Source organism: Amblyomma americanum, chromosome 2 (genome assembly GCF_052857255.1).
Source record: "Amblyomma americanum isolate KBUSLIRL-KWMA chromosome 2, ASM5285725v1, whole genome shotgun sequence".
Taxonomy (NCBI): domain Eukaryota; kingdom Metazoa; phylum Arthropoda; class Arachnida; order Ixodida; family Ixodidae; genus Amblyomma; species Amblyomma americanum.
In genome coordinates, this window is record NC_135498.1 from 143,791,850 (window position 1) to 143,817,110 (window position 25,261).

Here is a 25,261-nt window from a genome sequence, read left to right on the forward strand (position 1 = left end):
GTAGGATCCATTACAGCCTTTAGAATCCGCCACGTTTTAGCCGTGCTGAGTGTTCCATTCAGCGAAGTGCTGAACTGTTGCCACCCTTGCCCGGCTAGTTCTTTAACAGTGCTCTCCTTACAATAAAAGCGCGCACAACTGGATTCGGCCCGAGGCAATGCTTTCCTTCCCACTTTGAGGCTTACTACTTTTTTTAGAGCTTGCTTGGTACCCTCCATGTTATACTCCCTTACGATACCGTCCCGCCTTCTAATCAGCTTTGACGGTTCTGGTCGTTCTATCTATCACGTTCTATCTCAGGAGCTTCGTTATGGCGGCCTTTGCGCCCTGGAATAGATTTCCAGCATTCAGCGTAACTGCACTGCCTCCTGTGTTCAGTTATGTGACCAAGCGAAAAATAAACCGGGCGGTGGCGGCAGCGTTTCTATGCAGGCAAAACACAAAAGGCGCCATGCTTTGCAATGTCAACGCAAGTTGAAGATCCCCAGGCGGTCGAAATTATTCCGGAGTCATCCACTACCGCACCTCTTTCTCTTTCTTTTTTCCCTCCCGTCTTGCTCCCCTCCCTCACGGCGCAGTTGAAGTGTCCACCGAGGTGTGAGACTGTTACTGCGACTTGCATTAATTGAAAGCTGATGAAGCGGAATAATAACCACGCCATAAAAACTCCGAAATTATCAGATTGAACATATCTCTGATTTGCTACAAATAACTATTGTAAATATGAATAAATACTTTAATTTCGAAACTATGTTTGTGAATTACTTTAAGACATTGGCGCCTGGCCACTACTATGCCATCGGTCACTACCCAGGTGACGAATTACATACCGGTTGAAAGCTGTGCTTAAAATATGAGGCCTATTTTATTATTAATGCAAATAAAAATAAATACAAGTATCAATAGCTGATTTTGAACTCTTATGCAACTCGCTCAGAAAACCAGTTTTTTTTTGGGGCATCCAGAATTTCACAGCAAGGCAAAATTAATCGACCAGCTAATCGAATGCGGCTGTTTCTATGTTGCGCTTGGCATTTGTATCGCTGCCTATATTCATCTTTCACCATTGTATTAACAAATTGTAGGTCCGTCCCCTTGCGTGTATGGTGTGTAATGTGTAAAGCCCTCGTGCTGAGTGAATTAAAATCGCTTCGTTCAAAACAATTTAAAAAAAAGTGAAATGCCTCACGGATTTGCGTAGTTGGCTGTGTAAACGGGATATTGTTTTGTGAACATGTTCCGAGGTGGCACTCTTGGCCGGGTTTGACACTGTCTTTCTCCTCTATGTGCACATAGTAGATCAATTAAGCGTTTCTGATGCCTCTTATTGCATGGTTTAGTCGTGATTGCGATTGCAGTTACACGGCAACTGGAACCGAGGAAGCTGCTAACGGTCTTTTGTTTAGCGGACCATTTTTGTAACCAGATATCATTCTTTCTAAGAAATGATAATGCGCCAGCAGGATTTCTAGTCCCTTCGAATAAAAGTATAAAATTGGCGACAGAGTACTGCACCTGCTTTTTTTATGTTAATACAAGCTTACTGTCTGGCGACTCCAAGCGGCGCGGCTGTCTTCCATCTGTCCATTTCCCAGACGCAGGCCAGAGTGAACGGCATTCGCTTGCGGTCCTCCCACGTGGGAGTCCTGTGTGGTCCGACTGCTGTGTCGATTTCCATCTGAATTCTGGCCTGTATGGTGTCGGCGTGAGCGGCCAGGTTCAGGAATTGCCACTGCAACCTGGTGGCCGTAGTGAATGAGCCGCCCATGATGATGTCCTTAGCGATGCCCACAAGAAAGCGGTCTGTAGAATGAACGTGAGGTAGCCGTAGGATAAGCACTCCCAGTGGAAGTCTCCCTGTCTAATCAAAAACATAATTCAATAGTTGACACTTGCAGTCAATAAGCCAGTTAGCGCCTGTTTTCTATCTTGTGCCGTGAAAATAGTTAGCAGCAATTCGTTAAGAAAATACTGAGGAAAAAGAACGAAAACTGAGGGCAACTCACGCTGAAAATGTGGATTTTCCACCCGTTTTTTCTTCTCGATCATGTCGATGTACGTTTGAATAAAGTGCTGGCCTTGGTCTGTTCTTTGCTTGCAAATCTCAATCTGTTCCCTTGGGAAAAAAGGTATTGTTCTAGTTCTCCGAACCACTCGACACCACTCTGTACGACAGCTTGGATTTCGAAAGTTGAAGCAATTTAATTTCTATCTTTTTCGCTTTCAGGCAGATTACATGGAAGAGATATGCCAGGTGTTATAGCGAAGACGTTAAGTAATATTAAACAGTAGGCTTTTTGGGGTAAAAAATACAGCTTTTGCGGCATAGTATTACCAGTGTTGGCGGACACCGGAATGCCGGTGCATTGTCATAAGTATTAAGCGGGTTAACTAATTTCTGAGCATTATTTTTAGTTATCAGAGGTTGCTAATCGGTTGCGATTACACATTTGCAGCAGGTCGTTAGTAATAGCGATATGAGTTTTTAGAATTTCATCGTATCGTATTATATCGTACCAAAATACATGCGGTTTCGAAAAGCATGCAGATAAAGCCACCTTTCCAGTGCACGTAACTACTCAAAAAACCCATATTTTGTTGAGGCACAGAGCCAAGGGTAATCGCGTTTTCTAAATTCTAAAAACTGATATGGCTACTACTAACGACAGGATCCAGATCCCTAATTGCAACTAGGCGCCTAAATAGGCCCCTAATAGTTAAAAAGGCAATTATTATAAATTAGTTAATGAGCTTAATATTTAAAACGATTAACTGTTTTGCAGGTGTCCGCCAACACTGGTAAAACTATGCTGAGAAAGCCATATCTCTACTTGAAAAAATGCTATTTTTTGTTAATTACTTAAATTCTTCCCTGAAACACCTGACATATTCTTTGTATAGTTCGTGCACTATATATTGTTTCAAGACATGAGGACCACAGCTCTAGATTTTCTGTGCTAAGCATACAAAAGGTATTTTTGTAAAATAATCAATTACAATATTTGCTTACGGCTACAATACCATTTGTTGGGTGAGTTGGTTATGGATTATCGTTTGCTTAGGGCTGCCTGAGAGCCAGAGGATACGTTTTTCCTCAGAACAATAATCGTAGGTAGTATTCTTCAATATCCCTAGAAAGCACTGGTTACCTTTATCTTTAGCAGGACGTTCTTGCGGGCTAGTTTCTTCATAGTTTCGCAAAGGTTCAAACTGCGCTAAAGACGAAAACGTAAGCAACGAGGAACGCTCCCGTGGTGTGTTTCGCGCACATGTTGTTTTATGTGTTCCTCGTTGCCTATGTCCTCGTCTTTCGCGCAGTTTTAACCTTTCCGCGACCTTTATCTGTGTACGCATTTGAAAATATGGGTGCCTTTATTGTTATTATCTTGGACCTGAATTGTTACACATGCGCGTCCCGCTGCCGACGCAAAAGTGTTGCCACAAGGTGGGCTCTTAACATCTTGGGAAGTCGGTGAACATCCATCATGCATCGCGTCGAAGCTTCGGAGAGTGCTGCGAATATCATGCTCAGCTTTCAGCGTACACTCAACCGATGGCAGCATCAATGCCTCCAACTGATATATAGACAGGAATCTTAAGAGATTTACTATTCCCCGCTATTCATATACCCATATTCTCTGCTATTCATACCACACGCGATATGCAAACATGTGTAAGCGCTACTCAGAAGTTTCTTGTCAAAAACGTTTCAGCACTTCACCTATGAATGGCCTTGGCTTTACGAATCTGAGCCAGCGTTATCAGTCAGACAGAACACTTTGACTGAAATACCAAAGTTTAATTTATGGACTGCAATTTTACCAGCGGTAGACCAATAAAGCATTCAGGCGATAAAATGTTTCGAGATTATGTTAGCGGAAGCCAACAAATGCAGAAGCGCCTAAGAAAGGTTGAAGTCCTACTGTAGATGTGGCGCGTTCAAATATGCTAGAAACGAGTAACTGCACCTGAATGCCGCGAAAGCTCATGAAGTGGTTTGTTTTAATTGCGACTTGGCGGTTTTCGGATATCCTAAATAGTTTTGGTCTAAAAGCAGGTTATCCTAAGTTCCGCGAAGGTTCTGCAGGAATTGGGAACACTGCACGAACACTTAGTACAGTTAGTACATGACTGAAAACAGCTGAAACTACTGCATTGAAAAAAGGTCTCTGTGTTGGGCTCCGTTTTATGAACAGTGATAAAAACCACAATCACTCGGGGCAGGGCATTGGCGTTAGGATCCGACGTGGCAAAATGACCCCCAAGCTTCACAGCGGTAGGAAAAGTTCCATTGTAACCCAAGATGAGCGTGGGATTCCGTAGATTCGAGAGGTGTGGCTCAGTGTTTTTTCACTTTGGAAAGGCAATGTGACACGAATTTCTCAAAATTGAACCTCTTGAAAGAACATATTTGTTGGAGGTTTTATAAAACCTTTGAAAATCGATGAGGAAAAAAAAAACCACATAGTCGGAATAATACTGTCCACTCCGTCATGACAAAGTGCTTGACTGCGCAATACTAAAGATGTTTCTTTTCAGTGTAACTCGCATTGCATGCTCCCCGCCCTCCAAGTTCACTAAACCCCGAGGAGTTTTCAGTGAAATCGCAGATTGAAATCCTTCATCAGAAGCTCGACTTATGAATGCACTCTATTTTATATATTTCGGAATTTCCGATGAGAAGAAAGTCCATCTTGACGATACCCCAAAATTGCCTTTTGGAAATTTGTACTCTTCAATCGCTTTTTTGATTCCCTTAGCTTATTACCCCGGAAGGGCTTAAATGAGTGCGGTCGAGACGAGGTTACAATATAAGGCGAAAAGAAGTATTACGCGTAATGCCTATGACCTCTCAAAATAAACCACGTAATTCGGGATTATTTTATTACTGTTCTCTGCTCAATAAAAAATAGTACCGCATAAGAACAAGCCCAAGAAGAAGAGTCTACACCTTATGATATGTTGATGGTTACGGAGCTTTATAGATACGCTATTTCTAGGCACCAGGCTTGGGGTCAAAAGTAGCTCCGTCATTGTTGTGTCCAGCTGCTAACAATAAGAAGCTAACCCGTCATTGATAACGAAATGCACTTACTTCGTGAAGTCGTCGAATTCCTTTCCAGCTTTGTACATCCTCCCGCTTCGAGTGAATGGGAAGCATTCAAGCATGCGGCGCACGGGGCGTGACAGCAACATCAAAAGCTGCGCTTCGAACAAAACTGCGCCCAACTTCATGAGTAGGTCAATCATGCGATGCCCCATATCGGCTTCGTCGGTAAGCTCCGAGCTGAAGCAGAGAGACGCTGCATTTTTGGCAGCGCAGGCTAGGATTGGCCGATGCATGGAGACCGGCTCACCTTTAGCTTCTCGTATCCTTTGTTCGAAGCGGCGAAATTGCATCTGACGCAGACAAAAGCGAGAGAAAAAGTCTATGCAAGAGCTACTAATAGCAAAAGTTTAAGTCAATACCTCACGATTTGCAGGCGCCTCGCGACCACTGGCACGCAGCCCCTGACTGGCAAGAACTTGAAACGTCAATCTCAATTTCAAATTATCCTGGCCCTTGTAGAGCACAGAAGGGCAGGAAAATGAGAGGCTCGTTATGGCATAGAAAGTGAAGAAAGCCACCATTCATCTAAACCAAGGAGGACATAGGGGACGGGACCATTTTATTAATTTGGGGCTTTTCAATGCTAACTTCATAGTGTAACATTTTATGACTCATGGAGAATAGATTTGAAACGAGGAAAAAAAATAATGATGGTCGATTTGCGTAGTGAGGCCGAAAGCGAATTACGCGCTAGCAGTTTGATGTTCTCTTCGGTTCCGGTGTCGAGATTCAGTGGTTCACGGATGGCAATTGTTCGGATAGAGATAATGAGCTATTGTACATACCCGTATATGCAGAATTGGTAATTCTCTCCATTTCTAGGTGCCTGGAAGTCTTCCTATAACTCTTGGCGCGGTGGTGCAGCCGTCAAAGAATGCGCCTCTGCCCCTCTATGTGAAGTGCTGCCATCGATGGGAATTAGGTTGCTTGGGTTGGGTTGCAACCCTGGTTGCTCAAACCGAGCAGCATCTGCCTCCTGACAAGGTAGGCAAGTTGCTATATATATAAATATAGGAAGGAAGCCAGCACGAAACCAATGTGCACTGGGGAATGTTTTTTATTTATTTATTTAAATTTTATTTTTGATGTGTAGTGCCATTCAGTTAGTTTAAAGAAAGTTACTTATAAAGCAGCAGAAAAAACAACCATGCCAGGCAGCAGCGGTTGCGGCGGTGAAACAGCGTCTTATACTGGACTACGCCTACGCAGGTCGGATCCACACCTCCTGATTCAGCTGCAGCGCTCGTGCAGCGACCGCTCGTGACACAGCGTTAGCCATCACCTGATTACCCAGCAGCACCTGATGCCCAGCAGCACCCCCACAACAGCATCCCTCCCGTCCCTACCCCTCTGGACCCGCCTACAAAAGCAGCGCCCCATCGTACTGACAGCCATTTGGCAGCGCGCATTACCACAAGTTTCATAGGTTTCACAGCTCCCATTCTTGACAAGTCTGTTTACGTTAACGACCACCTGACTCCGGAAAAAAAGCGCCTTTTTGCAAAATCAGTGCCTCTAACAAAGGAAAATGGTTGGAAATTCCTTTGGGTTGATAACTGCCGTATCAAGGCTAGCAGGACCGATGACAGCCACGTGTACCGAATCTCCGGAGTCGATGACCTCGCTATGTTCACAGAATATAATCTTCACTGCACGCGGGTCCCGCTCCTCATTGCAATGTACTACGATCTTGACCAGTTAAAGTACTTTCTTGCAAACTCAGTATCATAGCAGAAATCTTTCATTTATTTCAACACTCGCAGCCTGCCGAAGCACTATGACGATATGATAAAGTTTCTAACCCTCGCCAACCATACCTTCTCCATTATTTGTTTATCAGAAACATGGTTGTCAGCTTCAGATGACAAAATATTTTCGATACCAAATTATCAAGCTGAATACTAATACCATTCATCAGACCGTCATGGTGGTTCGGCAATGTTCATATCAAACGCCATCTCGTACAAACGTCGCTCTGACATCAATTTTAGCACAGATAAGTGCGATTCAGTTTGGATTCAATTAGACCGAAGTTTTCTTTCCCGTTCCAAGAACACTATCATTGCTTCCATTTATCGTTCACCGTCCTCATCTTACACCGACTTTTGCAGATTACTGGGCAGCATTCTAACTTCTTTAAACGAAGAAATAATTATTGTAGGGGATATGAACATAAACATTATTGATACCGCTGATAATGCTTGCTCTGAATATATGAACATTTTTTTCGGTCATGGCATTGAATCATTATTAGACGTTCCAACTCGTTGTGCATCTGATTCACATGGTACGCACATTGAGCATGTGTTGTCCAACGTCCTTTTACCTCCAACTTCCGGAGTCATTACAATTCAATATAACTCATCACTACCCGGTGTTCTTGCTTATAGACAGCTCAAATGAACGCGCACCAAAAAAATCAAATAGATACTCCTTCGACAAAAACAGATTTATTGATTTGACAGCCAATGTTGACTGGAAAGATGTGTTGCAAGAAAACTGCGCTAACGCTTCGTATAATATTTTTTCGAAGAAATTAATCGATGCAGTTGACGCATGCACAGCAGTAACGTCATTGGAAAAACGGTATTCTGCACCGCGAAATCCATGGATGACTAACGGAATACTACGCTCTATTAGAATAAAAAGTAACGTTTACAACAAAGTGAAAGCGCAACAGTTCAACCTGGCTTTAAAACAAAGATTCAAAATCTACTCAAAAACGCTATCTTCTCTAATTAAACACCGTAAAAGGAGTTACTATGAAAACGAAATACTTAAAAATGGATTCAACACTCTTAAAAACTGGCAATTGATTAAGGAATTTCTAAATCTCTAGGACCAAAACTGCAATATTATAGAAATTAATGATGGTACGCGAAGTTTAACTATCCCTACAGACATAACAAAGGCGTTTAACTCATTTTTTTCACAGCTTGACAAAACGCCTACCGCTGAAATCTCGCGCCCTACTCGTTGTCCTTACTCTTTATATTTGCGTCCAGCATCCCCAGGTTAAGTTATAAACGCTATAACCAGCTTAAAAATACCGCGTGCGGCTTAGATTCTATCCTTCCGTCTAAAATTAAACTTGTTGCACACGAACTGTCGCCCGTTCTCACTAATGTTATCAGTGAGATGTTTAAGTCTGGTGACTTTCCAGATCAACTTAAAACAGCAAAGTTATTCCTATACATAAGCAAGGCGATAAATACAGTTTGGCTAATTATCGTCCGATAACTATTCTTCTATTTTTCAGTAAAGTAATCGAAAAACTCGTTGTTAACCGCCTAATGAACTACCTTCTAAAATTCAGCCTTCTGATACCTCATCAATTTGCTTTTCGCCCTAACTATTCCACTGAGCTAGCACTGATACAATTTACTGACAGAATTAAACAATTCATTGATAACGGACTTTCGGCAGCAGCTGTATTCATTGATTTTACGAAGGCATTTGATACAATCAATCATCCCATACTCCTTTTAAAACTAGAAGCGCTGGGAATTTGTGGGCCCACTTTTAGTTTACTACGTAATTACCTCGCTAACAGAACTCAAATTGTACAAATATCGAATACTTTATCCCAACCAATTTCAATTAATCAAGGAGATCCGCAAGGATCTGTTTTAGCCCCCCTTCTGTTCTTAATTTACATTAATTATCTGCAAAAATGCCTCAATAACACTGACTGCATTCTGTATGCAGGTGACACTACCATCTTTTCTTCTAGCGATATGTTAAGTGACCTAACATCAAAAATTAATGCCGACCTTATAAATGTAGTGGACGGGTGCCACAGCAATCTTTTACAAATAAACCGAATTAAAACAAAGCTAATGATATTTTACTCAGAACACAAACAACTTGCCAGCGTTCCAGATGTATACCTAAATGATCACATTATTCTCCTATCAAGTTCTGTAACATTTCTTGGTGTGACGCTTGATTCACATTTAAAATTTAACCTTCACACTAAATCTATTAGCAAAAAAGTTGCACTTGGTATACGTATACTAATTAGAACGCGTTATTATTTCCGACAGCATATTCTTCGCTCACTTTATTATGCATTCATTCATAGCCACCTCAATTACTGTTTATCATCATGGGGTAACACGTACTATACCCATCTTTCTTCTTTGTGTCATCTTCAAAACAAATCTGTAAGAATAATGACATTCAGCTCATACACCGCATCCAGTGCTCCCCTTTCCCGCCGGCTCAATATCTTACCTCTCCTTTGTTCACTCCAACTGAAACTAAGTGCATTAATTTATCGCGCCTGTCACAATAGCACTACTCTCCCTATATTTACAGCTTCCTGTTTGTGTAACGTTAATAATACTAGATTCGCTGAACAACATAATCTTTTGCTTCCGAAAGTCAAAACTAATTATGGCAAACAGTCCGCTTTGTCAGCACAGCAAATTAAAATGAAAATAGAAAGCATTCCCCTGCGCACCTTGGTCTCGGTGACTGTTGGCTTCCATCATGTGTTTGTCAAACGAGCCCCTTATTTCCTTTACCTTGTCTGCTAATAGCTTAACGAGGGTCGCTATTCTGGCAGTCCTGATGGCATTGTAGCATAAGAGGGCTCTCGCACAGTTTCCGGCCTCGCCATTAGATGATGTTCCACGTCACACTTGCGGTATTACACAACGTGCTACGTCCACCGCTATGGACGAGGGTGACGCTGGGGCACACTCTCAAGGTACACTTACACGCAAAAACATAAATATCCATGAAAGCAACAGATTGGAAAGCCGTCGCCGTTGCTCGGTTGGTAGAGCACCGGACGCGATATACTGAGGTCGTGGGTTCGGATCCCATCGGCGGCATGGCTGTTTTTTCTGCGGCTTTGGAAGTGATTTTCTTTAAGCGACAGATTAATTGAAGTATTATTCTACCAGATATTGGCACTACAAATTAAAAAAATAAGTAAACGTTCAACTGTGCACTTTGGTTTAGGTGACTGTTGGCTTCATATTATATATATATATATATATATATATATATATATATAGAGAGAGAGAGAGAGAGAGAGAGAAAGTTGAGAAACGCTTCATTTAGGTAGACATTTATTTTGAGCCGACATTCGGACAGAGCTGCCTGTCCTTTCTCAAGCTCTGTCCGAAACGCCCGTCTGAAAATAAATCTCTCTCTAAATGAAGCCAACAAAGGAGTAAGCCGGGCTATTTGGTACATTCATTGCATGGAAACAGCGCAGCTGAGTGTGTGTGCCTTCGTCTCTTGGTGCCGTCTGCTGCGCTGTTTCCTTGCAAAGAATGTACCAACTATCCCGGGTTACTCCTTTGTTGGATTTAATTTCTTATACTTCGAGCTCATCTGTTCCATGGTGTCTTCAAGGTTCTTCTGTGTGTATCAGCCTCATTGTGACAGCCACAGGCCGAGCCCAGCTCCTCACCTTTTCCATCAAGAACGACTACATTCCTCCGGAAGTACGCAACATAATAGGACCACTCTCGCCTACGAGAGGACATGGTATCAGGATGTCTCGCCTGCTACGATCAGAGGCATGGCACCAGGTAGGCATTTTCAAGGATTGTTTAAGGATTGCCTGCTTTCGTGAAGCCCCTCCATGGGGAGGAGAGAAACAATTAGTTCAGTTCTTTCGTACCGTGCACAAGTGAGTGACTTCCTTTGGAAGAAGCTACCGAACCTACCTAGAGAAGCTCCACGTCCCTCGAGCCACGAGATAGCGAATATTTTCAGTTCTACTGAAGTGCCTGCAGGTGCAAAAAAACTCTCAGCCTGGGGCCAAAGTTTTGCGTGGATCCTCGTCTCGATAAGTTCGAGCTACTTTCCCTAGAGACAAAAAGCGCTGCAAGGGCCCACCCAGAGGAAACTGTTAGGTGCATCAGCGAGTGAGTCGACATTCTAAGAAAGGCACCTATGAAGAAGCAACTCATAAACTGCAGCAAAGTTGTGGCAAGCTTAGAGAAGCAGACCTTCGATTGTTGACTTCTGATAAAGAGGGAAGTTTTGGGGTCCTACCTTCACATACTTTTGGGAAGGAAGCAGAAGAGGCCGTTTTGGCTAATTTCCGCAAAGTGGAAAAACTAAAGCCTCAGCCTTAACACCTTCTTCAAGATCAAGACGCACAAAGAGGATTGGCCCTTCAGAACAATTGTTTCGGAGCGAGGAAGTTGGCAGCATGTTTTGGGGCGCTTCTTACAAGATTCCCTTTCCTTGCTAACAGTGGACGAACCTTTCATGATAAGAAAGCCAGTGCAAGTATCTAACTACCTCGAAGAGCAACGCCTGCAAAGGGCAAACATTTTCTCTGTGGACCTAAAAGACTTATACTACTCCCTGCCACACGATCTGCTCTTCGAGGCAGTTAAAGAAAGAATTGAAGCCTTGGGAACCGGAAAGTTTCAAAATGCTTGCGGCATTAGTTGTGCAAGCTTCCTTGAAGTTCTGGGATTCTACCTGCGCTCCCATTTCATAACCTTTAATGGAGGGCTGTACATACAAGAAAAAGGAGTGTGCATAGGATCATGTGTTGCGCTTCTTAGCGACCTGCGACTTGGGCGTTATGACAGAACCCTGAAAGAATCCCTGCAAACCAGCAGCTCGCTTAGCGTCTTCCGTTATGTGGACGATTTTTTGATCGTTTACAAGGCATCTGATTCAGGACCCCAGAGGGATGTGGAAGACCTTTTCCAGATCTTCGCAGAGACTTTCAAAGACTTCACTTTGACAAAGGAATCACCTGAAAATTACCAACTCCAGTTTCTTGATCTGCGCCTATTCATACGCCCAGAAAACATCTGCTGGTATCATGTCATATCTTTCAGCGCACTCCAAACTAGTTAAAAGGGCAGTAGCGACAAGCGCCATGAAGAACGCCCTCAACCGGTCATGTCATCATCGCATGAATGAAAGCTTCAAGAGCCAGCTACAGCGACTGCGCACTGCTGGTTTCCCGGATGCGGTTCTCCGTAGTGTTGGCAACAAGCTCCTGAAAGGCTTCCGGCAAGCGGCCACAACGACGCAGGAGCACGAGGGCAGAGAGAAAACTGTTGTGATCCCGTACGTGCATGGCGTGAGTCATCCGCTGAAAAAAGCTTTAGGGCGGTCCGACGTCAGGCTGGTCTTCTGGTCTTTTCTGCGCCAAACAAGCTCGAAAAACTTTGCAAGCTGGTCAATCGAGCAGATACGGTGCCAAAACGGTGTGGAAAGAAGCACGAAAAACCGTTCATTGATTGTACAAAGGAAGTCGTCTATGATATTCCGTTATCTGGTGGATCAGCTTACATAGGACAAACTGGGCGCTGTTTGAATGACAGGCTCAGAGAGCATAATAAAGATATAAAAGACGGCGCAAGGAAGAACTTGCCTGAACACATGACCTCATCACAGTGCACTGCCACTTTGGACAGGACCAAGGTTTTTAAACGCTACAAGAACCAACTTGACCGCGAGCTTTTTGAGGCGTATGCCATATATCAACGAGGGGAGAAGTGCGTCAGCACTCCTGTTAACTTGAAAAAAAATCATATTTCTCGATGGCTGATTAGAAGAATCTTGTGCCCTAATTTTAAGGTTTCATGCTTTTATCATATGTATGGGTTTTATATATTAACGATGCTGCAATAAATTTCTTTCAGTTGATAGTCAGCGCCTGTGTTTGTGTCTTCCTTTCTTGGTCACGTCTGCTGCGCTGTTTCCATGCAACTAATTGAAGCGTTTCTCAACTTTGCATTTTACCTCCAGCAAACAAATAAGTTTATCTCTCTATACTATATATATTTATATATAGATATAGTCCACCGAAACCAGTATCATAGGGGAATGTTTAAATTTTTTTCTGGTGTTCCTGAGTGAGAGATTAATAGTATGATTATTCCGTCGCTTAAAGGTAATTACTACAAAGTAGCAGAAAAAAAAACATGCCGCAGGGTGCAGCCTACCACATTGCTTCGGTTCTTTTCCACATCCCTTTCGCAAAACATGCACAACCCTGTTGGAAAGATGTCAAACACTCCATTTCAAAACAAAATTAGTAGTGACTCCACCAACATCATCTTCAGGACCCAGCATCGGAGACCAGCTAGAAGATCGGTATCCCCCTTTTGGATTAGTTATAGCTCTTCCTAGGAAACTAGACTGCCATCAACATTCGTGGATCGGAATGCCTATCCGCCTGACCCTTGTCCTCCTATCTAAGAAAGCAAGCACTTATCAGATCAAGGAAACGTTTTTTGACCTAGGCAGCAGGCGCTACGGACAATGATTTTATTGGAAACGCCACTGGAATGGACTGTGCTTGTGTGCGTGTATGTGTTTGTGCTTTGCCCAAAGTACATGGTCGCACATAATTGCACTTTTGAAATGACTTGGGACAACACAGGGATGACACAAACACTGGTGCGCAAAAACCCTCTCAATGCTCAAAGTACGGTCACTGGACAACCTTCTGGACTGTCATTCATCACGCGCCAAGAGCGTAGCTGCCATTTTTGTAACTTTTATTCGGTTTTTAACTCGTGCGCACGGTAGCAGACTTTTTCCAACCCCTATAAATACTCGTCACGAATGATCATGTAGCACTTTGAAGAAGACTGGTCCCCACTGGAAGCGTTATTAAACCGTTACGGTTTTATGTGTGTCAGTCTATTTTATAAGTATACAACTTCTGGTTCAAAGTGCTTGATTTGATTTATGATTTGTTGAGATTTAACGTCCCAAAGCGACTCAAGCTGTAAGAAAGGCCGTAGTGAAGGGCTCCGGAATTTTCGACCATCTGGGGATCTTTAACGTGCACTGACATCACACGGCACACCAGCCTCTAGAATTTCGCCTCTGGCAGTCTTGATGCCACAGGTGGCTTGAAGGGGCTCTCGCACAGTTTCCGCCCGCGCCGTTAGATGGCGTTCCACGTCACGCTCGCGGTAATGCAGGACGTGCTACGTCCGCCGCTATGGTCGAGGGTGGCACTGGTGAACACTCTCAAGGTTCGCGCATACCAAATAAACATAAATACCCACGAGAGCAGCAGATTGGACAGCCGTCGCCGTAGCTCAGTTAGAGCACCGGACGCGATATTCGGAGATCGTGGGTTCGAATCCCACCGGCGGCATGGTTGTTTTTTCTGCTGCTTTATATAAGTAATTTTCTTCAAGCGATTTAATAATCGAAGTAATATTATCCCACTAATAAGCATAAAACATTAAAAAAATAACGTTTCCCTATGCACCTTGGCTTCGGTGACTGTTGGCTCCCTTCATAAGTTTGTCTAACAGGCCCCTCATTTACTTTACCTTGTCTGTTAATAGCTTAACGAGGGTCTCGGTTCTAGCAGCCTTGATGCCACAGGTTGCTTCAGAGGGCTCTCGCACAGTTTCCGCCCGCGCCGTTAGATGGCGTTCCACGTCACCCTCGCGGGAATACAGGACGTGCTATGTCCGCCGCTATGGTCGAGGGTGGCGCTGGTGAACACTCTCAAGGTTCGCGCATAACAAATAAACATAAATACCCACGAAAGCAGCAGTTTGGACAGCCGTCGCCGTAGCTCAGTCGGCAAGAGCACCGGACGCGATATTCGAAGGTCGTGGGTTTGGTTCCCACCGGCGGCATCGTTGTTTTTTCTGCTGCTTTATATAATTTTCTTTAAGCGATTTATTAATCTAAGTAATATTATCCCCCTGATGAGCATAACACATTAAAAAAAAATAACGTTTCCCTATGCACCTTGGCTTCGGTGACTGTTGGCTCCCTTCATAAGTTTGTCTAACAGGCCCCTCATTTACTTTACCTTGTCTGCTAATAGCTTAACGAGGGTCTCGGTTCTAGCAGCCTTGATGCCACAGGTTGCTTCAGAGGGCTCTCGCACAGTTTCCGCCCGCGCCGTTAGATGGCGTTCCACGTCACGCTCGCGGTACTACAGGACGTGCTACGTCCGCCGCTATGGTCGAGGGTGGCGCTGGTGAACACTCTCAAGGTTCGCGCATACCAAATAAACATATTTACCCACGAGAGCAGCAGATTGGACAGCCGTCGCCGTAGCTCAGTTGGTAAGAGCACCGGACGCGATATTCGGAGGTCGTGGGTTCGGGTCCCACCGGCGGCATGGTTGTTTTTTCTGCTGCTTTATATAATTTTCTTTAAGCGATTTATTAATCTAAGCAATATTATCCCACTGATAAGCATAACACATTAAAAAAATAACGTTTCCCTGTGCACCTTGGTTTCGGTGGCTGTTGGCTCCCTTCATAAGTTTGTCTAACGGGCCCCTCATTTACTTTGCCTTGTCTGTATATATTTCCGGTGAGCCGAGGGCTAGGACGTTAAGGAAGGAGTGGGCTACGTTAACGAGCACATGTGTAAGAACTTACTCACGGGGTGTGGGTTTCACTGAACGGTGCACCCCTCTCCCGGGGCGGGTCGTTGAACCGACCTCGCCGGGAATACTTGTTTGTAGGGGAGGAGGGCTCACCGGAAATTAGTGAGACCCCCAAAAGGCGCCTGGTTTGGCCTGTTCGTCGCTGCCAGTGTCATTTGCGCAGCGGCTCCTCTTTGGCCACGCATCTGCAGCGGCGCCCTTTGTGTTTGTGCATGTTGTTCGTGTGTTTTGTTTGCACGTTTTGCTTTCGTACGCCTGTGGTTGCCGTGCTGCTCATGTATCCCGCACCGTCTTCCTCTCCCTTTTTCTCGTTTCGCCATCTCCTTTTCTACCCCACCCTTCCTTACTATACTAGTTTTCTTCCTTTTTTCTTTTATTTATATTTTTTGCTTCCTCCCCCAATATTGTCCCTGTCTGCTCCCGGAACCCCCATCTTTATTTCTTATTTTTTCAATTTTTTGAACTGTTGTTGCTGTTTGCTTGTTACACTCCTTTCTCCCTCCTGTTGAGCTCACAAACTTAAAACGTCCATGTGACGCGAGACCACTACAGTGCTGAAGAAGACCGCACAGCGGTCGAAACGTTGATAAATTAAAGTGTCTTTGTAGAAGTGTCTACTTCCCTTAAATCTATATATATATAAACAACAGCACCTTGAAGCGCATTTAGCATGTACTCTCAGACCATGGATAGCTGGTTATCGGTAATGTTTAAGGGGATATATATAGTAATTGCATCCTCCGGTTCGGCGTCTCTCATATTTCCTGTCTAACATCGGGATGTTATCCCTACAATTTACAATTCAATTTCTATACGAAAGCGACTGTTCTATTCACTCGCTGGAGCGGCAAACGTGGCGTCTAGCTAAAGAGATGCCCATATCATGTGCGTGCTCCCTATCGGCGCTTTTATGATTTTTTTAGCTCACAAAATGAGCAAACTGAAGTGACCATCGCTGAGAAAACAAAGGGTGACCTTTTTGAAACATCCTCCATTTTTTGAAAAAGAAAGCGAAATAACAAGTATAAATGTTTTCGACGTTATGGCTCCCATACAAGGGATGTGATCAAGATGCTGCATTATCAAAGCCGAAACATCTAAAGCATTTTTTCAGATGTAGGAAATTTGCCTTCATCTTCATATCGGCCTGGGGCGAGATGGATTTGCGTCAAAGCCTCGACTTCATTCTCAAATTCTCTTGCCATATTTTATGCTATACAAAAAACTCCACTATACCGCACCGTATCGTACCATACCGTACCATACCATAGCACACAATACCATACCATAACCCCTAGCGGGTTTTGAAGAAGCGTCAGAGCAAGCAGAGAAGCTTCCTTTCCTGCAGCCTTAGACCCCTTGGCCATCGCCGCGTAAACTCTCGCGTATCGCTTTCAGTTGGTTAATCTCCTGCGCAATGTTCCCTAAATCGGCACATTTACGATCTCTCATGTGTTGTGCACTTATAAATGCTGGGCTCTATTCTTACTGGTGTCGTAAAAAACAACGAACAGTATAGCATGAAAACGACAAGAATGCAAAAGAGGTGCCGCTGAACGCGGCTTCAGTACCAGCTGCAGCGAGGGACGTTAGGCGTGTTTTAATGTCGAGGAATTGCAGTTTAGTGACCATGCGTTCTGCCCAGCTCGAAGGTTAGAAGGGCGGCCAGGAAGCGGGACGTCCAACAGCCAATAGGCCTCGCAGATACATATAAAAAGGATGTTACCAGCAGAATCAATCGCCCACCGTAGAGTGCGCTACGCTTTTCTTGCAACGCTTTACGAGCTTGCACTTGATCTCCACTGTGAGAGGATAGGCAAATTTCTTTCATCTTACCGCCATGAGCTCCTCTGTTGAAGAGTTAGGACATCTGATGTCACGCATGATGCTGAAACAAAAGTTTCTGTTTGCCTTCCAGGCGTCTCCGTTAAGTGTCCCTATTCCTGTCGAAAGCAAACAACTGTTTTAATCACACTGTGGTAGAAAGTCACTAAGTATAGATGTAATAACCTCATATTCATGGAACTGTTTAAGAGGTTCAAAAAAGGTTGCAATTGCCCTTTCTCACCTGGAGGTTACTTTTAAATGCAACATTTTAACTTTACCAAAGAACTCCTACCGCGGATGATGCAGAGAGGTAGAAGGATAAAAAGCTGGGCATGTAGGTTAAGATGTATGGTATGACAGTGCGGAAAACGAGGACAAACGAAAAACGAGAACACGAGCGCCGACATTCAACCGAAGTTTATTACACACTTGCATGCAATTATACCTGTAATTGTACGCCTGAAAGCATTGTATGCAAGTGTGTATAAACTTTAGTTTAGAGTCAGCGCTCGTGTTGTCTGGTTTTTTGTTTGCCCTCATTTTCCGCGCTGTTTTACCCTGAGAGGCAGGTTGTAGCTGTCTATAAACACCCGAAGAAAGACTATTATGAAAAATATTTTTGGCCTTATTCAAAACGAGTACGTGTTTGTGAATGATGCAACCTCACCGTGCGGGCCCTTCTGTATGGTAGCAGTTAGCAAAGACGGTGGCTAATTTTATGGTGCAAGGGCAGGCTTGGCCAAAGATCTACATGACAGAAGTTATTTTTGTCCATTCAAGGTGTGATCAAAGTCCCATTTTCCAAGCGTTCGACCCCGGTTAATTCGAGCGATGGGCCGGGGAAAGCTTTTGCCGATAGCAGCAGCGATGATCAACCTGCGGCGCTGGGCGCTGAACCCGAAACCTCCGGCATGCGAATAGGATGCTCAAACCACTAAGCCATCGCCTTAAGGAACAATGACGATGCGGCAAAGGCAGCAGTGCTGGTACATGGACCGGCTGCAGGTTAAAAATTTCACCAGCATTCTAGAATAAAAAATTGTGCCGGTTATACAGGAGTTGTGCTGTCTCCGTCGGATGATGAAAGCAAGCTTTGCTGCCATAAGCATCGCGAAAGAGCCATTGGATCCGGGCCGTCCATGGGGCGCTGCAAAAGCGCCTGCGCCATCTAGTAGAAGCCCGCAGAGTTCGGGGCTTGCTAAGTGATCCGCGAGTGGGGTGCCGGAGTGAGAACAAGATGATGTCAGGCTAAAGGGCGCACTCCAACAGTGCACAACAACCTCCATGTCGCCCACTTCTTCAGTTTGCTGTCGGCAAGGCCTGCATCATACCGGTTGTTCACTTACGGGATAGAGTCGTGGAGGGTAACGAAAAGGGCTCAACTTAGATTGACGACTACGCTGCGAGCTATGGAAATGCAAATGACTGATGAAATGATAATAGACAGGAAGAGACGAGAGCGGGTCAGAGAACAAACTCAGGTTAAAGACATCATAGTCAAAATAAAAATATAAATGGGCGTGGGCAGGGCATCTAACCTGAAAGCACCGACCGTTGGTCGTTAAGGGTTACAGATTGGATTGCAAGAAGTCATGCGTAGCACGGGCGGGAGAAAGTTACGTTGGTGGATGAGATTAAGAAGTTTGCGGGGATAATGTTGTGGGGCCGCGGATGGCAAAGGGCACGGTTAATTGAAAGGCCTTTGTCCTGCAGTGTGAGTAGTCAGGCTACTGCTGATGTTGAAGATGAATACCACAAAATCAAGACAAACACACCTTCTTCGCACGGTTCTCACTACGTGCTGTGCGCGCTGAAGATAAAAACAAAAATGACAGCCGATATGCGTGGTTAGGCAAATGCGCAAGCACTGTGCTTGCAATTAGGTGCGCAAGCAATATGTGGCCATTGTTTTGAACCGTTCATTGCTTTTATGCGTGGCTATTCATGAAGCTGGTATGTGAATAAAGTACTACATCAAGTGCCTTCGCCGCCGCGGTGGCTGAGTGGTTATGGCGCTCGGCTGCCGGCCCGAAACATGCGGGTTCGATCCCGGCCGTGCCGGTCGAATTTCGATGGAGGCGAAATTCTAGAGGCCCGTGTACTGTGCGATGTCAGTGCACGTTAAAGAACCCCAGATGGTCGAAATTTCCGGAGCCCTTCACTACAGCGTCTCTCATAGCCTGAGTTGCTTTGGGACGTTAAACCCCTATCAACCAAACCAGTCAACCAACCATCAAGTGCATTTTGTGTTTATGAATACCATGTGCGAAGCATAGTATATTCATGACACATTGCTGATTACAGCTGCTGCATGCATGCTGATGCATATCAGTCACGGCTTCCGTCCTGCAGAAAGTCCGGCGTCGTGTGCGGTGTTGTGAGCGGAAAAACAGGTAGCCCACCTGCCACCTAGGTCACGTGACTGAGTGACGTCAGCACAACCTGCCATGTATATATTATTTAAGGTTTTATGGGGTTTAACGTCTCAAAGCGACTCAGGCTATGAGGGACGCCGTAATAGAGGTCTGTGGACAATTCCGACTACGTGGGATTCTTTAACGTGCACTGAGATGGTACAGCACACGGGCCTCTAGCATTTCGTCTCCAGCGAAACGCTACAGCCACGGCCGGGATCGAAACCACGCCTTTCGAGTCAGCAGCCCAGCATCATAACCACTGACCCACCGCTTCGGTTGTGCGTATATAGCATGTAGGCACACACACACCTCGGCCGGTTAATATATCGCCGAAATCGGTGAGGGGTGGTTTGCACTAATTTTACTGCGGCAGTTTTGAAAATTTCGTGCACTTCATTTGTTTCCTATAGCAGTCAGAACTAGTCAGTGTAAGAGCACCAAACATATTATGTCTTATTTAGCTGCGCTTAGGGAGAGTAGAGCATCAGTATCAACACTGTAGCTCGATATCTCACTTCACAGCGTAGTTTTCTCTCAATTCCAAAATGAAAGCATTCCCTTTTAGTTACGCGGCATTCTCTATTGGCTACGGACTAGTGACGCTTATTGGGGATGCCCAGGAAAGCTGCACGATTCAGTGATCTGCCCGTTTACGCAGCACTGCTCCAATATGTCCAAAGGAGGCCCCCAGTTCTCGGCAGTCCAAATTTAAACCATCTGGCGCTGCTCACTATTTATGTAGCTTGCGTTTGTTGCACTTTGCCGGCTGTGCTTAGAAACAGCGCAGTGCACTTTTATGAATTATAAGGCCGCAGCCACGTTCTTTACTAAAAATGCTTGGGCACCACCCTTAAAATGGCTTATAGCCCCGCTGATTTAGTGTAACATATGCTGTAAGCTGAAAACTAGTAAATTGGAGTATATAGTGTGGCAGGTGCACTGCAACAGCAATAGTTGTGACACTCGGCAAACGGCTGACGCGGTGTGTGAGAGCAAAGGCTGACCTGTATACCGAAGTCTTCCGCTCACCATCCTTGCCAACTCACTTCCACGCTGGAGGCGCACCACCCATCATTCTCTATCACTACCCTGTCAAAGCAACAGGAACAGAAGGTGGAAAAGGAAGAGCAAGGTAAGGAAGTACTTGACGGCCGGTCTTTAAGGGAATTACGTTAAGGCAGTCCGACGCGTTCGGCTCGATGAGCGACAGCGGCTTACGCGGCCGCGACAGCGACATGCTGGAGATCCCGCTTTCCGACGTGACCAACTGGCTAAGGCTGCGGCCATGAAGAGTAGGAGCCCAGAGGACGCTGAACTCAAGAAGCGCATTGTGCAAGAAAACAAGAAAAAAAGAAACAGCTTGCGCCTGCCCAATAGAAAGCCAATATGAACAAGAACAAAGCCATGATCACTGCAAAATATTCAAGCATAGTTAGGTCGAAAGCTGAAACCACTCGTTGCAAACATGCCGCGCCGGCCAAAAGGTAAACATAGGAAAAAAAAAGGCTGCCACCGACAGGAAGATGTTGAAGTAACGAGCGTTAGCTGTTTGGTTTACTAGATGAAGAAAGCGAAGAAAACGCGCCGATCGTCTCGAGAAAGGGAATGTTATTAATACCATATGAAGCGGGGCGGATTGCCACCATGCTCTGCAACGCGTGCACGCACGCCGCCTAGCAGAACAATCGCCGCCTAGCGCCATTTATCAAAGAAATTACGATGCACGTCTCCCCATTCTCGAGTTGCACCCCTTCAGGATACGTCCCAAAGAGAATTTGCTTCGTTTGGTCAAGGTGGGCCTAGGGTGAAGTGTGTCAAGGGTCAAGTTGGGCCTAGAATTCGGCTTGGGGTGCGATATTGTAGCGCTTCAATTAGTAATTGTATACAATGTTTACCTGTTATTTAATTGGGGTTATATTTCTATACGATAACCCATAGGGTTTGATGTGCCTACAGAATTTGGTATACAACTGTCCCCGGATGGGTGGCCGCCGTTCTCTGAGTATATATAGCGGAACGAATGTATAGCGGTCCCGTAACGGGACAGTTTTCCTACCCGTTTTAGGATATTTTTTAGTGAAATGGGGTGGGCAGGGGGCTTGGGATGGGATGAGAGGGCACAACCAATTTTAATGCTGCCATCTTGAATTCGATAAACCGAAACTATGCTACCATTTCGTCCCCTGACGTCATACTCACATAGGTCCACCTCTATCCACCATATTGGACCGTGATGTCATCATTGGCACGCGGCAGGGGGTTGTTTTTACAGTTCTATTGTAGATCGCGCTACAAGTCTCAATGCAAGATGCGCTGTTTTTTAGTTGCAGCCACAGATGGCGCTTTGATCTCAAGGTGGTTAGTGTTCCTGTATATGCTCCCGCAGTGAGCAGATTTCCCCGTCTCTTTCCCCTCGCCGCTTCGAACGCCATTCGCCGAGAGGCGGTCACATGATTTTCGAGACGTCAGGTGTTCAAGTTCCGCAGAGAAGCCGACTTCACAGGCCCAGTGCCGAGCGACCCCTCGTCATCTCGACACCTCACGTGAACCGACGCTGTCGGCTCCATTTCACACATTTCCTGTCCACACCTGTGGCGTCAGGTTTGGGGTTCTGCTGTGGCAGTGAGCCACGCAGTTGTCCGCTATGACTGCGTGCAGTGTGCCAAACTGCAGCAACCAGACTGGAAACGGCAAAGCTTTTTACGAAGTCCCATTTGGAAGTTCGGCGGCTGAAGTGTGTCGGCGATTGAAGTAGCTTTTGAGAATGGGCCACAATAAGAGCGACGAAATATAACTTAATACCAAAGATGAAAAGATAATGCTTTTTAATAAAAATTAGTTAAGCTAATAATATCAAAGAGGAAGAGCACTTTCAAGGTCGTTGAAATATTCGCCATTTCACAGCATATTTCAAACGGGTACATTTCGTAAAATGTTTTACGCAAGCAATTGAGTTTGAAATTTTTTTATTAGGTCAGACTAGCCTGTTCAACGCATTGGTGTTGCTTTAGTCTGCTTGCCTGTAACAAGCTGCAGAATACCTTTAATGTGGTTCTAGCGAGACGCGTTTTCTTAGTTTCCGTGCACAAATCTGGCAGAAGACGCTGCGGTGCTAGTTGTGAAAAAAGTAATGCATCGCAATACTCTTTTTTTTAAGACGCTTACAGAGAAAGACAGGGTGGGTCTGACGCTGTATCATCCGGAACGTTACTGCTTGTTCATCTGAAATTATTTGTTCCAGAAAAAAAAACTCGTGGGCCATTTCTAATATTTTTCGTCAGTTTGTCATGACTACAATTTGCTGTAACCATTGACGATTTTTTTTCAAGCTGTACGCACACCCTCGGCAAATCACAGATTAGTTTTGGCGTTATGTTTAAAAATTGCTATCGAGGGCAATTTGTACGAAAATAAAAAAAAACAAGCCCAAGCGCTCTACACAGCGACCCCATGAACGCCGCTTCTGTGCGCACGAGCGGTGGCTTTCCCGTACAATTTGGAACATGGCGGTGGACCTTCGCGCAACTATGCTCCCTGCGGGAGCATATACAGGAACACTAAGGTGGTAGGAGACCTCAAGAAATCTCTAAACGTGATGAGTAGTTGCTGCCACAGATGGCGCTGTGATCAAGGGTGGTAGCAGACCCCACGAAATCTGGAAACGTTATGAGTAAAAGCTAACGCTTTTAAAATATCTAATATTTTCAAAGCGATAGGCTTCCTTGTGAAGTGTACTCATTCTTCAGTTTGAAGAAGAAGAAAGAAAGATTTATTTCAGCAGAGCAGTTACAGCATCTGCTGCAGGGGCAGAGGCTAAAGGCTGTGGCGCCTGACGAGGCCTCTGTCCCTCTGCAGTCGACGGAAGTGCAATACAAATTTGAGCATAACAAGAAGGTAAGTCACATAATTAAAACAAATGTGGGTAAATTATGCTATTATAACCACAACATTAACACAATATGATAAGTACAAAAAAAATGCAAGGATATTATACAGAGATTTTGTTCAGTAGACAATACATTGAAGGACACTTATTACAAAAATAAAGTGAAAAACCATAGTACAAAAGAAGGATACATCCTGAGTATGCATGTCATATGTACTCGTCACTCCCCGTACAAAACACCTGATATTATTAGGACATCTTTAATGTGCTTTTTGAATGTGCTAATATTAGATGCGAAATTCAAGTTACCTTCAAGTTTATTAAGAATCGAAGCCATTTGATAAGGAACTGTTTGTTTACCGTAATTGGTTCTAGTTTTTGGTATGCGTCTTTTATTGTGTCGGAAAGGATAAGTGGAGTTTTCTTCCCTGTCACAAATGTGCAGCTTCCGGAGTTGTACGAACTGAAGTAGTTTATAATAGTATAGCTGGTCAGTCCTCAGCATTTTATATTTTAAGAACAAAGGAGAAGTTTGTAGTAGCTGGTAACGTCCATAATAATTTTCATAACAACGTAATATGTCTTTCTGCAGTATTATGAGCTTATTGTAATTGCCCTTTGTTGTGGTTCCCCACACCATCATCCCATATATTAGTTTTGAATAGAACAGGGAGTTGTACAACAATTGTTTTAGCCATAGAGGAATTATGTGCCCTACTTTGTATAAACATCCTACGGTTCGTGCTAGTTCATTTGTTAGATGATTCACGTGTGGCGTCCATGACAATTCTTCCTGGAACCATACGCCAAGGAATTTTTGTTCTTTAACCAAGGAAAGACATTGGTCATCAAACTTAAGTGTTATTCTTTTGTGCAGTGGTTTGTTAACTGGGCGAAATACAATAAATGTTGTCTTTTTTGAATTCAGTTCTAGCATATTTTCCTTCAGCCAGCTGGACAAGTGCACTAGATAGTTATTTACTTTGGTTTCGAGTGCTGTTATCTCATGCGATGTGAAAAAAATATTAGTGTCATCTGCATACATAATGATCTCTGGTGATTCAGGTATTTTCACAATATCATTAATATACGCGAGGAAGAGCAACGGTCCTAATATCGCTCCCTGTGGGACACCCTGAGTTAGTTTTAACTGTGATGAACTTGAGCCATTAATGAGTACTATTTGATATCGATCATAAAGATAAGAAGATAGAAGTTGCAGGGCAACACCACGTACACCGTATATAGATAATTTGTGTAGTAAGATGTTGTATTGTATAGAATCGAACGCCTTTTTAATATCGAGAAAAAGTCCTACAGTGTATTTTCGATCCCCAATGTTAGAAATTATTTTATCCTTAATGTATAACAAAGCCTGCTTCGTTGATTTCCCTTTTCGAAAACCATATTGACTTTCTGTAATAATGTTATGTTTATCAAAAAATGACACTAATAGGTTATGAATGACACCTTCAAAAATTTTTGAAAGCGTTGGCAGGACGGATATAGGGCGGTAATTTGCTAAGTTTTCAGGGCCCGCGCCTTTATATATAGGGGTGACTCTTGCTACCTTTAACTTTTGTGGAAAGACTCCTGTGTACAACGTAAGATTTATAATAAAGGCCAAACTAACGGATATCACTGCGGAT